Source organism: Lissotriton helveticus, chromosome 6, assembly GCF_964261635.1.
Source record: "Lissotriton helveticus chromosome 6, aLisHel1.1, whole genome shotgun sequence".
Classification (NCBI taxonomy): Eukaryota; Metazoa; Chordata; class Amphibia; order Caudata; family Salamandridae; genus Lissotriton; species Lissotriton helveticus.
This window is the reverse complement of record NC_136067.1, coordinates 361,380,529-361,397,143: the sequence shown is the minus strand read 5'-3', so window position 1 is coordinate 361,397,143 and position 16,615 is coordinate 361,380,529.

Here is a 16,615-nt window from a genome sequence, read left to right as displayed (position 1 = left end):
TCCACTGTACGCACTCCAGGCTGGAGAAGGATCAGTTAAGCTCTGTTAATCCGTAGCTCCAGGGAATCAACACCTTACTCTTTCTTGAAGCTAGCCAAAGTACTCAGAGTTGTAGTCCCAGATAGTGCAGCAGGTGCAGTCTTTCCCAGGCAGTTCAGGATTCCAGCAGGACAATCCTCCTTCTTCTTGTAGTTTCAGGCAGCAGAACTGGGAGGCTCGGCACAACTCAACTGTTTATCCAGTGTTCTCTGATGACAAGCAGGGGAAAACCACTGTCCAATGAGAGCAGTACAAACCCCAAAGCATGACTCCTTCCTCCAAAGAGTGGCTTAGCCTTGCCCCAAAAAGCACTATTCTCACAAAATTCATCATGGCTGATATTTAAGCAGAGCAGCAACTAATGCAAATGCAGAGTATGGGTTATTTCTATAACCTCCCCCCACCCACATCTGTGAATTTCTTCCTTAAGCCTCCCATCTTGCTGGGAGAGGTGGGGGGCCTGGCTGGCAGGCTTGATTGACCTGGCTTCCTTTGAAGCTGGTGCTGTATGGTCCAAACCTCTTCTCTGGCAGTCCTGCGCCCTACACAGCTCAACCCATCACATAGCCTCTGCCAGGCCCAGACACTTATCACCTAATCAAAGCAGCCTGACTAATCCATTCACACCTGACTAATCAGGGAAGAGTGGTAGAGGCTAGATGTTGACTTACAGAAAATAAAGGGGCATATTACCAAGGGTGGCTATATTGAATTATCGTCGCATTAGCGGCCGTTTTCGGCCGCTGAGCGACGATAATTCCATCGCCCTATTACCAAGCTGTCGCTAACACCAGTTAGTGACAGCTTGAAGGCGATAGCGAGCGGTTTGGGGCCCGCTTTGCATGTCAGCGATATTTATCGCTAATGACATGCAAAGTGGGAGTACCCAACTGGTTAGCGACTGAAAGCAGTCGCTAACCTCGCTATCGCCTATTACCAAGAAAGGCGAAGCGATGGAAATATTCGCGCTAAGCGTGAATATCGCCAAACGCTCAGGCCTGCAAATACCAGTTCTTAGCCATGTTTTCCAATGGGAGGTGGATAACATGGCTAACAGCATTTGCACACTAATGCGTGAACATCGCTGGTTTTCCAGCTATATTCACGCTAACACCTGCAATAATATTGCTTTTGAGATAAACGTTGGTAATAGGACGTTATCTCAGCGATAATATTGGGCGAAGCGCGGCGTTAAAAAAACTAATGCTAAGCTCAGTTAGCGATAAATATCGCTAACTGTAATATGCCCCAAAGTCTTATAACTTCTTTTCTGTACAAGCCATAATTAATTCAACAATGCCAAGTTGCTGTATTTATCAATATCAGTCTGTTCAGTGTTTGAATGACATTTTTTACACTCGCCTAGCTGGTGGTTGAAGTCTGTTGTCCCTGAGACTTCAGCAGGAGGCAAGCCCTGTTCCAAGCCCTTGGAGATCCTTCACAAGTTGAATAAAGTACACACACAGTCCTTTCTCCTGTCTTTGGCAGACAGGCAACCACTGCAGGCCAATCCCCAAGCAGCACTTCAGTTTAGGGATAGTCTCTCCTCAGTTTCTTCTGGTTCCCATCCTCAGCAAAGGTTTATTCTTGTTGCCCAAAAGTGATTTAATTCTCTAGGGTTTGGGTCCCCTCTTTTATACACAGTTTATCTTTGGTCTCTGAATGCAGAGATGCCTTTGCCTAGACCAAACCAGTTCTGGTCAGTCCTGGAGCACTCTGTTTACATGAGTCCTTTCCTTTCACAGTGCAGGGCAAAGACATCAGACACACCACAGGAGGTGGAGCCAGCATTTTTGAGGGAAGGCACTACACAATTCAGGTTCCAGGTGCAACTCCTCCCTCCCATCTAGATGAAGATCTCTCTATTCACCACTGGGCTGACTCACCCTGTCTCCTGGAATCCCCAGCCCCTGTCACTCAAACTCCAGATAAGGAATACACAATCTACCAGAGGCAGGCTTGGATAGTTAGACAAGAAAATACCTACTTTCTAAAAGTGGTATTTTCAAACACAAAATGTTAAAACCAACTTCACTAAAATATGTATTTTATCTTTCTGAGTTCAGGCATACTAAACTCGAATTTCTACCAAGTTCCCTGAGTCAGTTAGGATTATAAGATGTAATATTCAAACTGCCCATTCGGGCCTATGGGGAACAGTTAGCCTTGCAATAGTGAAAAACGAAAATGGCTGTAATTCACTATTAGGACAAACTACACACATCAGGGCTTGTCCTACCTTTTACCTACAATGCTCCCTGCCCTTGGGCCTACTATAGGGGTGTCTGATATGAAGAAAAGGGACGGTTTCGGGACTGGCAAGCGGGTGCACTTGCTCAGTCAGCATGGCAGTACCAGACTGCACACAGGCTCTGCAATGGCAGACCTGAGACACACTTTTACAGGCTGTTTCTGTGGGTGGTACAACCAGTGTTGCAAGCCCACCAGCAGCATTTGGTTTGCAAATCCTGGGCACACTCAGTGCACTGTACTAGGGTCTGACCAGTAAACCAAATCAGCCAATCATGGAATCACTAATCTATACATCAATGTACAATAGGTTGAGCATATGCACTTTAGCACTGATCATCAGTGGTAAAGTGTACAGAGTCATAAAACCTAAAAAAAAAACAGGTCAGAGACAGTACAGGAGGAAGGCAGAAAATTCAGGGATGACCCTGCAAAAAGGGCCAAGTCCAACAGCCCGTGCCATCAAAGTCGAGTTTGCAGTGAACTTTACTTTTAAAAGCAGTGCTGCAACAGAGGGCGGCTTTTAAAATGAGCTAAGTCTCTCAGCAGTGCACATCTACAAGTGTAACAAAGGTTGCTGGCCTCTGAACTGCCATGCCCTATTATATGCTAGGGACTTAGATGGTAGTTTTCATCCCCTAGCCCTATTATGTGCCAGGCACGTGCCAATTATAAGCGTATCTAAATGTATGTGTTTGTGTTTAACATAGCACTGGCTCTATGCCTCACTAGCAAAGCCCAGGGCAAAGTCAGAGTCAGCTACCACCAGTTTCATTCAACACCAAACAATGGCGGTGAACAGGCCAAAAAACTGTGAGTTTCTAACATGCCCCCCAAACGAAAGGAGAGTGTCACTTACCGGCACCCAGGTAGTCTTCTTCAGCTAAGTGGAAAAATCTGGAAAGTCTATCAGCATTGGCATGGGCAACCCCATGCCTGTGTTCCACTGTAAAGTTCATACCCTGTAGGGAAATGGACCACCTCATTAGCTTGGTATTCTCCCCCTCATCTGCATAAGCCACCTAAAAGATCTGTGGTTAGTTTGGACACAAAAGTGAATACCAAACAGGTATGGTGCCAGCTTTTTTAAGGGACTACACCACAGCAAAGACTTCCCTCTCAGTGGCACTTCATCTTTGTTCTCTGGGGAGAAGTTGCCTGCTAATGGAGGTAGCTGGCTTATCAAGGCCCTCTTGATTTATCTGTACCAACACAGCGACAATCCCTTGTTCTGAAGCATCTGTCTGAACAGCAAATTAATTGGTGTAATTAGGGGCCAGCAACACTGGAGAAGAACACATAGCATCTTTCAGAGTGTCAAACACCTTCTGAGACTTTGGGGTCTACACAACTTTCTTCGGCCTCTTCTAAGAAGTGAGTTCTGTCAGGAGACCCGCCATGGTCTCATAATTCTGAACAAACCTTCCATAGTTCTCAGTCAGTCCAAGGAAGGATCTGAACTGTGTCTGGGTAATGGGAGCTGCCCAATCTAAAATTGTTTGAATTTTGGCCTGGAGAGGCTGTGCATGGCCTCCACCCACATGGTGGCCCAGGTACACCGCATAAATCTCCCCTATTTGGCAGTTGCTTGTCTTAATAGTCAGGCCTGGCTGCTGCACGACCTGAAGTAATTCCCTCAAGTGGTTTAAGTCATCCTCCCAGTTAGAACTGTAGACAGTTCTAGGTAAGCTGCACTGAACTGCTCCAAATCAGCCAGGAACCTGTTCACCAGCCTTTAGAAGGTGGCAGATGCATTCTTTAATCGATAGACCATTACTTTGGACTGGTAGTGTCCCTCTGTTGTGGAGAACACTGACCTCTCCTTTGCTGCTTCAGTGAGTGCAATCTGCCAGTAGTCTGACTTCAAATCAAATGTATTCAGGTACTTAGCAGACCTAACCTATGAATGAGATCACCATCTCTAGGTATAAGGTGAGCATCAGTCTTTGTGACTGCATTGAGTCCTCTCTAGTCCACACAGAACCTTAAATCCCCCCTGGGGATAAGATTTGGACACCAGCACCACTGAGCCTACCTGTCAAAAATAAACTGGTCAGCTTTTCTGACCATGTCAGAAAAAGCATCAAGGCTGAGGTAGCTAAGATGCTGAAGCTGGGGTAATTAAGCCCTCTGACAGTCCATGGGCCAAGGACCGGATGGCCATATGGCTTAATACGTTTGGCCCAGTTTACAGGTCTTGCTCTTGAATTGTTTTCAACATTTCGCTCAAACTGGGGTTTTAGGGGGACTCCAGCTGAAGCAGTTATAGTATTTCTCCCAAAGGAGGGTAATGTTCTTACCCAAATTAAAAATTATAGAATAATATGATTGATCAATATTGATTGCAAAATCTATGTGAAAATACTTTCCATCAGATTCGAGACCTGACTCACACACCACAATCAAATAGTATTTGTCAAACATTGTCTCTCTAGTACTAGATTATTCTCCCATGTTGTAGAAAAGGTGCATTTAGCTAACACGCCAGCTGCGGTCATTGCTGTTGATGCCGAGTTTGCTTTTGATAAGATTGCATGGAACTTCCTAACGGCAGTCTTACTCAAATTTCAGTTAGGTCCGGGCTTTATCGGTATGGTAATGTCCCTCTATGATAGACCATCTGCAAGAGTCAATCAGAATGGTACCATCTCTGAGACTTTTCCTCTAAAATAAGCTACCAGACAAGGGTTCCATTATCTATCAATAAATCAACAAAACTTAATTTGGTTTTTACAAAGAAAACCATAAGAGTCAAGCAAACACAGTAAAAAATTAGCATAAAAAACTAAAAGAGGCAATACAGTGCATCTATCATTTCACGAAAACTTGAATAAAAAGGTAAGCGAAGACTGAAAATAAAAGAAAATGACATCATCGCAGCCCCAAAAAATGCAGAGTACACAAAATGTTGGATTAAACACAGTGCCATTATCACCAATGTTGTTTTGTTGACTATTGAACCCTTGCTACACATGGGTAAACAGAAACAGGAAACATCTACTACAATGCAGGCATTACATTGTAGTGCCTTTATAATGTAGTCAATACCACATCTGTGTTGTTACCAAGAGTTCAATTACAATGACTTGCTTTAGGGAATGCAGTGTTGGACTGGTGTTGGATTTTAAGTCCAACAACTTCCCTACTGATGCACCGACTGGAGTTGGAATAGTAATAAGATTACAAATCTTGTAGTGAGCTAGTCCCCCAATTTCTTACATCGGTGGGGCATATTTGAGACCATTAAAATGATGCTCACCCCTCTGTTTAATTATGTATTTAGTATGATGCTGACGATACTGTCAGATGATTTATTTCCCAAAGTTGATAATATCCTTCTTTCCTGTGAAATGGTAGACTTCCGATAATTTCTTTGAATAAGCTCAGAATTTTTAAGGAACAGGAAGGAGTAAAACCGGCAAATTTTGAAGATTATTAGTCAGCTTTCCTTTCCAAACAAGTTTCAACTTGGTTATCCAACACTGATTCTTATCACACCATTTGTTTAGACGTAGAGAAAACTAACTTACCAAATACATTCCTCATGTCGTATTTAACATCCACACAAGTTAAGTTCCCTTACTTCAACACTATTCTCTGTGATACCAAAAAAGCCATATTATGAAATTATTCAATAAAGTACACACAACTAAAATCCTCAAAGTGTGCCTCTCTTTGGCACAATAAACATATCAAAATAGACGAGCAAAGCATTGATTGGGATGAATTGACATCGAAAAGCATTTATATGGTGGGGTAATTAGGTACAATATCAGAGCAAAAAAGTTTGCTAAGACAAATAGAATATTTTATTTATAGAATATTGAATTCTATCACTTTTTGAAGCTAAAAGCTAATTTATCTAGGGTTAATTAAATCCCTCGGTCATTACCTTGATTTCCAGTCTGAGTAAGCTTGGCCATGTGGATTTTAGAGCATACTTGATGCACCTACCGACAGCAATAGGTCTAGTTTTGGTACCACAAACAAAAATAGGGATTGGAAAAACACAATCCTTAATTGGTCCTTAATTTGGTCTCTACCTTTTAAATATAAAATTGCTGTCTCACTGGCACGAACAAAATACTGCTTTGTACATAGGACTTACTGAACACCACAGAGATTACATACATTTAAACTTTGTGAGAACCCCTTATGTTGGAATTGTAACACCAGTGGAGATCTCGTTCACATGCTATTTAATTATTCTAAACTACACACATTTTGGTCAGGAATGGTTTACTTTGTGAGGAAGTCCTGCAGGTACCCCTTCTGATAACTTTCTAAACTGGTTGACTGCTCCCACTAATTCCCATACATTAAGTATAAATGTTGACTGTATTTGGGATTTGTTCCTCAAATTGGCATGCAGAATTACTTTGTGTCATTGGAAGGAATTCTCTAAGGTCTCTAAAAATGGAAGATATAGCTATTTTGTATTAGGGGAGCTAATAACACAGCCCTAATAAATTAGACCTTTATCTCGCTAAACTTAAAACACCATGATCATTTACTAACTTGCGTTATATTTTTACGTAGTAATTGGATCTATTTTTATGTGTATATGGTTTCACCATTGACTCTATTGCTTTTATTTTAATTTATTGATCATAATGAACATGTACACATAATTTGTAATGAACATATTGTAATGAGCTCTCTGTATTGTTTTTTTCTTTTTTTATTTCTGCTCATAGTCCTATTTCCTCATCAGGAAGTGGGACGTAAAGTCAATTCAATTGGAGGTTTTGCTACAAGTGGCACATATGTCGATATGTAGTTATGTTGAATAAAAAAATTAAGATAATGCAATGAAAAAAAAACTTTTCATAATAAACGGATCAGACCTACCTACAGAGTTTTCCTAGTGATACAATCAGGCCTGTAGCTCTTATCACTTCTCAACATAGCCAACTGAGGCCCTCTGTACTGAGCCTAAAGGTTCCACAATGCAACGGCCAGGCATACAGCCATAAAAATATATATTACACAAAATTACAGTTAGCAAAGCAAAACACTAACTCTAAGAGGGCCTAACAGGAATTTTGATTTGTCAGTGGAGGTAAGCAGTACCAAAACCCTTGCCTACATTTGGTAATCTGTGACATTCCATCTAACAAAACACCGGTGTGTAGGCTTCAATAAAAAGAATTAACAATCTACTTTTTAAAGGTATTGATTGTAATGTATGCTTTTCACAATTGATATGTCAGGCCTACTACCTTTATCATAACTTTTCATTATAAACAATGTAGCCTATAACTCAAATCATTGACATAAATTTCTCACACTTACTGTGTCGGTCATAATCTTTCCCACAAGACAACCATCACGTAGACAACAACACATGTCTAATTCAATTAGACATGTGTTGTCAAAATAATATAAAGTCCTTACTAATTATGCCGAATAAGGATTACCATAGTGTAAATAGTCTTTTCTCATGGTTTATTCAGGTGGGTCAATAACACCAAAATTGTTTTCAACTAAGTAAACTGAGAGAATCCATGGAACAAAATACATTCATACAGGCTTTCGCATAGTATAATAACAATCAACCATTAAAAGCCTATTGCCTTTAACATATGCTTTTCACCATAAGTACACAAGGACTTCTTGATATGTCATAACTTTTAATTATAAACAAATCACACCTTAGGAATCTGAAATAAGTTTTCCCAGTAAACCGGCATGCTTGACAGTATATATACAATCCAAGCCTACTGAAGAGTTCTCAAACTGACAACCATCAGCTATTCATTTACAAAATTACAAATATGTACAAAATTATAATTGGCAGAACAATATGCAGCCCTTCTCAATACGGCCTAGCCAGAACAATCATAGTAAAATTCTACACCCAGTGTTTGTCAGAGTCTGTGACCAACACCAAATCCCTTGCCTTCACTAACAAATGGTGATATTACATGTACCCAAAAGCCTTTTTATGGCCTGTAACCTAAAGAGATAACAATCCACTGTTAAAGGCCTACTAAATTAACCATATGCTTTCCACAATAAATATGCCAGGCTTAACTGCCTTTATAATACCTTCAAACTGTCAAGATTCTGATTGTTGCTCTCAGCTTTCTGCACTTCAGAAACCTTTGGAGTTGTTCTGAGATCCACTCTGCAGCTTTGATGGGGTGCCAGTTCGGATATAGACGGCTCTGCAAGTACAACCCTGGGAGCTTTCACTGGAATAACTCCCGCTAGCCCTGTGGCATGATGACTCTCTGTACCAGTGTACCTCAACTTCAAATGCTTTACATGGAACTCGAATCCCTGCCTTGACTTGACATACACCAAACGTTGATTCCACACTTTGATGGAGGCACACGTGGCACACATGAGCAGTTTGTTGGAGCAAGGCAAACTCTCTCCAAGAGCACTGTTGATCTTCGGTTTACTCATCCCCTAAATTGTCTCCATTTATAATGTCCTCTCCAGCTCGGTTACTCGCCAATGACAATACCACACACGGGGCTTAGTATGACTCGTTTTTATTCTTCTGTGTGTAACTGTGAAATCAACATTCTAAATCAGCCATTGCATTCTGCTCTAACACTTACATCCCAGCTCTACGGAGTCCATCAGGAACCAAAAGGGTTCTGTTATTGCTAACTCACAAGCCACTACAAAGCTCAAGACCCAACTCTGCAAGAGGTAGGCTAGGATGCAATAAATTAACCAAAAAAGTTAACAATCATCAGGCAAAATAGTATCCTAAAGAAAAATGAAATTACATATTGCTAAAATATTAAAAGGGTAAAAGAAGCAAACGTAACCACACGGAATAAAGGCAAATGTAGCTGTTAAATAACAAACTGGACATCTAAAAAAATCAAAGTCGCTGTTGATATCTATGGTGCTAGAATATAGGGGCATATTAGCAAGAACCTTGTTAAAATTATCGCCGTTTTAGTGACAGGAAGCTGCTGCTAAAACGGTGATAATGGGCTTGCTAATATGAGTTATGGAATTCCAATAGAAGCCCAGGTTAGATGTGCAGGACATCTAACCTGGGCTTCTATTGGAATTCCATAACACATATTTGCCAGCCCATTATCGTCGTTTTAGCGGCAGTTTCCTGCCACTAAAACGGCAATAATTTTAACGAGGTTCCTGTTAATATGCCCCATATATTTTAAATAGGGCTCCTGATTTTATGTTTTTTATTTTTTCAACATTTTTTCAACATTTCCATCTATATTTTTTACCATTTTATTAGTATTTATCTATATTTATTTTGTGTTTTGAGAATAGATAAAGTCGCAAAATGGTACATTTCCACATTTATTGTATTGATAAACATGCACTCATACATTGATACTAGTCTCGTTTGAGCAAATAAAGCAGCCAAATAGATCAAAACCTTCCACCCACAGGCAAATATTAACAGTTTATACAAATATGTGTTAACATATGTATGTATTTAAGAAAATCTCATCCTTTTTTTAACTTCCCATGGTGTCTGTCAGCTCAGCTGCTGGCCTGGAATTCATGATGGACAACAAGGAGAGTCACTCAAAAGAAGCACACATTTCTTTATTTTTCCACTTTTAGAAATAAATGAACACAGGATTGTTTTCTGTCTGTATTTAACTGTAGAAATCAATAAAAACTGAAAACTGGAGTTCTTAATTTTACATTACAAATTATCATTATTTGTCTTCTATTTGGACGCAGTGTAAATACCGAACTGGACTACGAAAGGGTTTAGCCAGAATGCAGTTGGTGGCTGGCTCGTTGAAGAAGTTCTGTCAGTGTGAGAAGTGTTTTTCAGACCATGTAGTTTTCAACACAAGAATGTCCCTTCTATTGTCGAATGGTTGCTTTCTCTCTACGTAAGACAAGCAACAAAAGAGTGATCCAAATAGGGTGGGGGTTCCAAATTGTGTGATGGTGATCCTCTCCTGAACGAAGTTCACAAGGGAAACAACAGAATTAAGTCCGACCCGTTCCCACAGGTGGGAAGTGAAAATTACCCTTTTCTTTAAATAGCCCTCACTCACTCTAATAGTGACATGCTTCATCATAGGGCTCACCCCAACTGCTAAAAGTTGGGGTTGGCTCCACCGTTTTCAGGGAGCACTTAAAGATATTGTGTATGGGGGCGTACTGTTAAAGATAAAATTCCTCGCCCACTCCTAAAGGAATCTTTATTAATGAAGTGGGAGGGAAGGTTAAAATAAGTACAATAGGGTATCTAAAGATGTGATGGTCCTATGACCCTTACTCTAGCACCAACATATTTCAGCCCTAACTATCTGGCCTATATCAGTCCTGGGCTTTCGTCAGGGTGGGGTGTTAAGAAGTTACTTCCCCGAAAGACATGCCTGCGTGTCAACGATTAGTTTCAGGCATTCTTAAGTGATTAAAAACTGGAACAAGCCTAATACTTGCCTCTGATCTTGGTGAGGAATTACCTATGCAAAGAAAAAAAACACGTAATATATGCATTTAATACCATACACATTATGATTTTTGTTTGATCACCCGTTTCACACCCATCCCGTTAGATCCGTTATTCTGGTAATGTGGGCGTTCTCACCCTATGAACCCAATGTCTCAGTATCTTGCTGTAGTGATTGTATCCAATGCACTTCAAGTATACAATAACACTTCCACTCATGTGACTTTCACATGGGATATGCATAAATGCAAGCATGTATTATTCCATTCACAATATACTCTCAAACTGATCATCCACCCAATCTCTTAAACTGTTTCTCTTCCATTGTAAAATTTGTTGTGGTAAGGAAATTCCAAAGGCATTCACCCCTGTAACTCAGGGCAACAGCTTCCCAGAGGGAGCGCATAAGGGAGGCAAAGTCTGTGAGTGACAAAGATACATTTAGTTAGCATGGTATGAAATACCATCATTATTGCTCGAGATCCGTATGGAGGGAAATGAAAGTGAACCTGTGTCACTGACTCACAATCCTTTCAAACATATGCTTATCTCTCCATTTGTTTGTGAAATTGTTATGGGAACAAAACAAAAAGTGCCCGTACTCTGTTCAAGTTGAATACTAGAGCCAAGCCCGTGTTAAATTCACAGCCGCGGTATGAGTGTAGGATACGGTTGTGACCGCACTCTGTATTTGTAAAATACACTCAGAGTGTGCGCCAATGTTCGGGATGCATAAGGAAAAGTGCCCGTACTTTGTTCTAGTTGAATTTCAGAGTTGTACCCATTTAAAAAACACAGCTGCGGTATGTGTGTAGAATACGGTTGTGACTGTGATCGCCACTTTTAAAGTGTGCGCCGTTAATTTTACTTATATAAAGATTACTGCTTAGGGGTTCGCTCTAGCCCCCTTAACATTCGTTTCACCATATACATGAGAAAGCGTTAGCCTGTAAAAGTTGTGACCAGGCTCAGGCAGATTCTAATGAATTCCCCATTAACGTGGCTGCCTCACAATCAGTCAGTCCCCTCCACTTACTTTGTCTAGGGTACTCCCTGCAGGGACCTACTCGTCCGTGAGCTCCCCGGCTTGCACGAGTGCCGTGTGAGCTCACTGCAGCTAAATACAGGCTTTCCTGCATTTCCGACTCCTCACGTCCCATTGGACATGCCCCTAGGCCCGCGTGATCAACACACCCCTTGGCCTACGTAGTGGACCATGACTGGTTGTAACCAAGGACTCTTTCTCATGTCACGGGCAACGCCCTCAAGCAATCAAATCAAGCAGGGGTTTGTATGGCGCGCTACTCACCCATGAGGGTCCCAAGGCACTGGGTGTGGGGGGACGGCGGCTCTGGATCAGTTGAAGAGCCAGGTTTTGAGGTCCTTCCTGATTGTGTGCAGGGTCAGGGAGCGTCTGATGTCCATAGGGAGAATGTTCCAGGTTTTTTTGGCTGCGATGTGGGAGAAAGTTCTCCCGTCGGTCTTGTTTCTGTGGATGCGGGGGACCTCTGCCAGGGCAAGGTCTGCGGAGCGGAGGTCCCTATTGGGTACGTGGAAGGATACTCTCTCGTTGAAGTATTTGGGTCCGATATTGTAGAAGGATTTGTAGGCATGGGTGGGGAGTTTTAAAGTGACCCTCTTCTTGATCGGTAGCCAGTGAAGGCCTCGTAGGTGTTGGGTCATGTGCTCCTTCCTCTCCGGCAGGACGCAGCGAGTCAGACTCCCCCCTTTCCTCTCGGACCCCACACCTACCACCTGCGGAGTCCCCTAGGGCTCCTCCCTCAGCCCAACGCTCTTCAATGTCTACATGGCTCCACTTGCCCCCATCGTCAGAACCTACGGACTCAACATCGTGTCATACGCAGACCACACCCAGCTCATCCTCTACCTATCCAACGAGCCCAACACCGCCAGACGCAAATTTCGAGAAGGCATGGAAGCCGTCGCCAAATGGATGAAAAACAGCTGCCTACAACTAAACACCAACAAAACAGAAGTACTCATCATGGGCCCAAACCCCGACGCCTGGAGCGACACCTGGTGGCCGACCGCCCTCGGAAACCCGCCAACCCCCACAGACCACGCACGCAACCTGGGAATCATCTTGGACTCCGAGCTCAAAATGGACCGCCAGATCAACTCTGTCTCATCTTCCTGCTTCCACACCCTCCGCCTCCTTCGTAAGACCTTCAAATGGATCCCCCTCGAACACCGAAAGACAGTCACTCACGCCCTGGTCACCAGCAGACTCGACTACGGCAACGCACTCTACACCGGAATAAACAAAAACCTCATCCGCAAGCTACAGAACATCCAGAACGCCGCCGCAAGACTGGTCCTCAACCTGCCAAAACACTGCCACATCTCCCAGCACCTGCGCACACTCCACTGGCTCCCCGTCGAGGCGAGAATCACCTTTAAGATGCTCACCCACGCACACAAGGCCCTCCACGGCACCGGACCAGCACACCTGAACAGCGGACTCAAATTTCACGCACCCCAAAGGTCCCTACGATCAGCCCAGCTCTCCTACGCCATGGTCCCCCGCATCAGAAAGACCAGATCGGGAGGCCGCTCCTTCTCCTTCCTCGCTGCCAAAGCATGGAACGCCCTTCCGCTCCACCTCAGACAGACAACATCGCTCCCCATCTTCGCAAGAAACCTCAAAACCTGGCTCTTCGACAGACCCCCTCCTTGATGGAATGGAACCTGCACCCCCCCCCCACCCCTAGCGCCTTGAGACCCTTACGGGTGAGTAGTCACGCTTTACCAAACCCCTGATTGATTGATTGGCGCGGTGTTCCCAGGACAAGTCTGGCTGAGGCATTCTGGATGGTCTGGAGTCTGCGCATGAGAGTTTTGTTGATTTCGGCATAGAGGGGCCCTGATTGACAGATATTGTTGTCATGATGTATTGTCTTCGCGTTTGAATTTTTATTAGTGTTATATTACTTAAGCATTCTCTTTACATTTCTTTTTAATAAAACCAACACTCAAGTGTAAATTGACACATGGTAATGGACATATCCAGTGTATTGGAGACATATTAGTGATTTGTAAGCATTCTGCACAGATATCGTTTTCTATATCTATCATTTCTCGGGCATGGCCACATAGCGGTGGATAAATCCAATGCAATACTGACATACTCTGTATAGATCTAGCTTCTTTCCCATGTCTAACATTTCGTGGATAAACACACTTGGCACGCCCTTTCCTCTGAGCTAATGTTCAGTAGCCTGATGTAGCAATACTTGATAGTGTGATTATAGTGTTGCATAACCCTGAACTACTTATCTAAATGTACATTTTGGGGGGCTGGTCTATCGCAGTGTAGATAGTGTTGGTTGTGATAGACAAGTGTCTCTCATAGAGGACTGGTGAATGGTCTTGTGAATCATTTACCGTGGTATTTTGGTGATAATGTAATACTGCTTTCCCAATTTGTTATGCGTGCATATATTGTGTATCGATACCCCTTCGAAATTTTCAACGAGTCAGGGTTCTAAATACCCATATAAGGCACAGTGGGGGTTCTATTTAGTACACCCGTATAAGGTGAAGTGGGGTATTCTCGTTAGACACTGGATGTTCTTGATGCAGGGAACCATGGGGCATATTAGCAAGGACCTCGTTAAAACTATCGACGTTTTAGTGGCAGGAAACTGCAGCTAAAACGGCGATAATGGGCTTGCTAATATGCGTTATAGAATTCCAATAGAAGCCCAGGTTAGATGTCCTGCAAGTTTCCTGCCGCTAAAATGGGGATAATTTTAACAAGGTTCTTGCTAATATGCCCCATGTACCTTTGATTCAGTAATTTATTCAGAGCATTACAATGGTTCCACGGTACCTCTTAGATATGAGACCATGCCCAATGCCTTTGATGAGCAGGACATTCGCTTGAATTTAAAAAAACTAAATAACGGTTTCTGTGTGTGAGAATCAAGCACTGCTAAAAGCTGAAGCAGGATGTAATGATTTACAACAAAGTCGCTCATGCCATTCAGCATTTAGGCATTGAATAGATGCGAAACAAGTGTAGGTAGGTACAGAGGCATGCTATCAAAACTGTGATGTTCCCAGCTGTGCCACAGGACATGTGTCCAGTTACAATAAGAGTTACAGTACAATAACAGATGGTGCCAACAGGTATACTTCATATTTGGTGTGAAGCACAATGAACAGCTGATCTCGGGTCCTCAGGAAGATTTACAGCGTTCTTTTTCCAAAGGTCCACTGTCTGAATTGGTGAAAACTGTACATAGCAATGACTAGAGGGGCATGTGCAGACTGCAGCACACATAGCACGAGGAAATAACGAGGAGAAAAAAAGCCATCCTCTGGGAGACATAGCTAGTTCATGCAATCCCAGGTTTATGAACCTTTGTAAATCTGGGACTGAGTGAAATGTATGGGTGGATGTGTGGGAATGCCCATGTTCTACCCATGGAATGACTCCAAGAATACAATGAAATGCAATGCAAGCCGCTGCATTGTGTTACATTTAAAAACATTTTTTACAAAGCCGTGCAAGGCAGGCAAATAGCCCAATGCGTGGCTCTGTAAATATCTACTAGCATTTTGTGCCATGGATATGGCACAAAAGTGGTTCAACCTTACTTTGCCAAACTTAGTCGCGCCCTGTGTAAACTAGGACTTGTGTAAATTTGCATGCATTTATTATTTCTGTATGCATTTTGGGGCAGATTTACCAGCCCCCTGCGCCACCGGGACGTCACTTTTCATGATGTACAGGTGACACAGGGGGCTCATCCATATTTACAAGGACAGGAAAAGCCACCCTGCGTGACTTTTCCTCTCCTTGTAAATACAGCCCCTTCACACGCAGCACTTTGCATTGAAGGGCCATTCCATGGGTGTCCCTGTGGGTGTTCCCACGCAACACCCATGGAACAAGACACATCTCCAGATTTACGAGAAATTGTAAATCTGGGGATGTGTCGGAATGCTACGCCACCCTACAGATGGCATAGCGAGGTGCAATGAGAAGAAATGGTTTCATTTCCCCTCGTTTTTTCCTCTTTCAAAGCGTGCTGCAGTCTACAGCATGCATTGAGAGAGGAAAATGCCTGTAGTGATAGTTTTTGTGCAGGAAGGTACTCGTTCCTGCACAAAAATAATCTCCCCATGACGCAGGAATCCTTGCACCATGGCGCAAGGGTGGCTGCACCAGCGCATGATTGCAGTTTGTGCGCCAGCGCAGGGGGAAGCACAGAGATGCGAAATATTCTTGTAGATGTCGCATCCCTGTGCTTCGGAAGTGCTGCTGCGTGGCGCAGCCAAAGGCCTTGCAGTGCCATGCTGCAGCACTTCCTTGTAGATCTGCCCCCTAGTGTTTTTGGAAAGTTACTTCATGCACTTGGTAACCTTTCACATTTTTATTTTTCTCCCACGGCAGCTCTAAGGGGTATATTATCAAGGGGTTTTATCTCCGCTTTTTTGGCTTTAAAAGCCAAGAAAGCGGAGATAAAATTATCTCCCTATTACCAAGCTGTCGCTAACACCAGTTAGCGACAGCTAATAGGAGATAGCGACCATCATGGGCCCCACTTTGCATGTCAGTGATATTTATCACTAATGATATGCAAAGTGGGCGTGCCAAGATGTTAGCGACTGGAAACAGTCGCTAACATCGCTATCTCCTATTACCAACTTTTGGAGATATTTGCGCTAAGGGCGAATATCTCCAAAAGCTAACACCTGCCCCTGAGCAGTTCTTAGCCATGTTATCCAATGGGAGGTGGATAACATGGCTAAGAGCATTAGCTCGGTAATGCATGAATATCGCTGACTTTTCAGCGATATTCATGCATTGCGGGCGTTTTTTATCGCATTTGCGATAAACCTTGCTAATAGCAAGGTTTATCTGCGATAAAAATCGCCGAT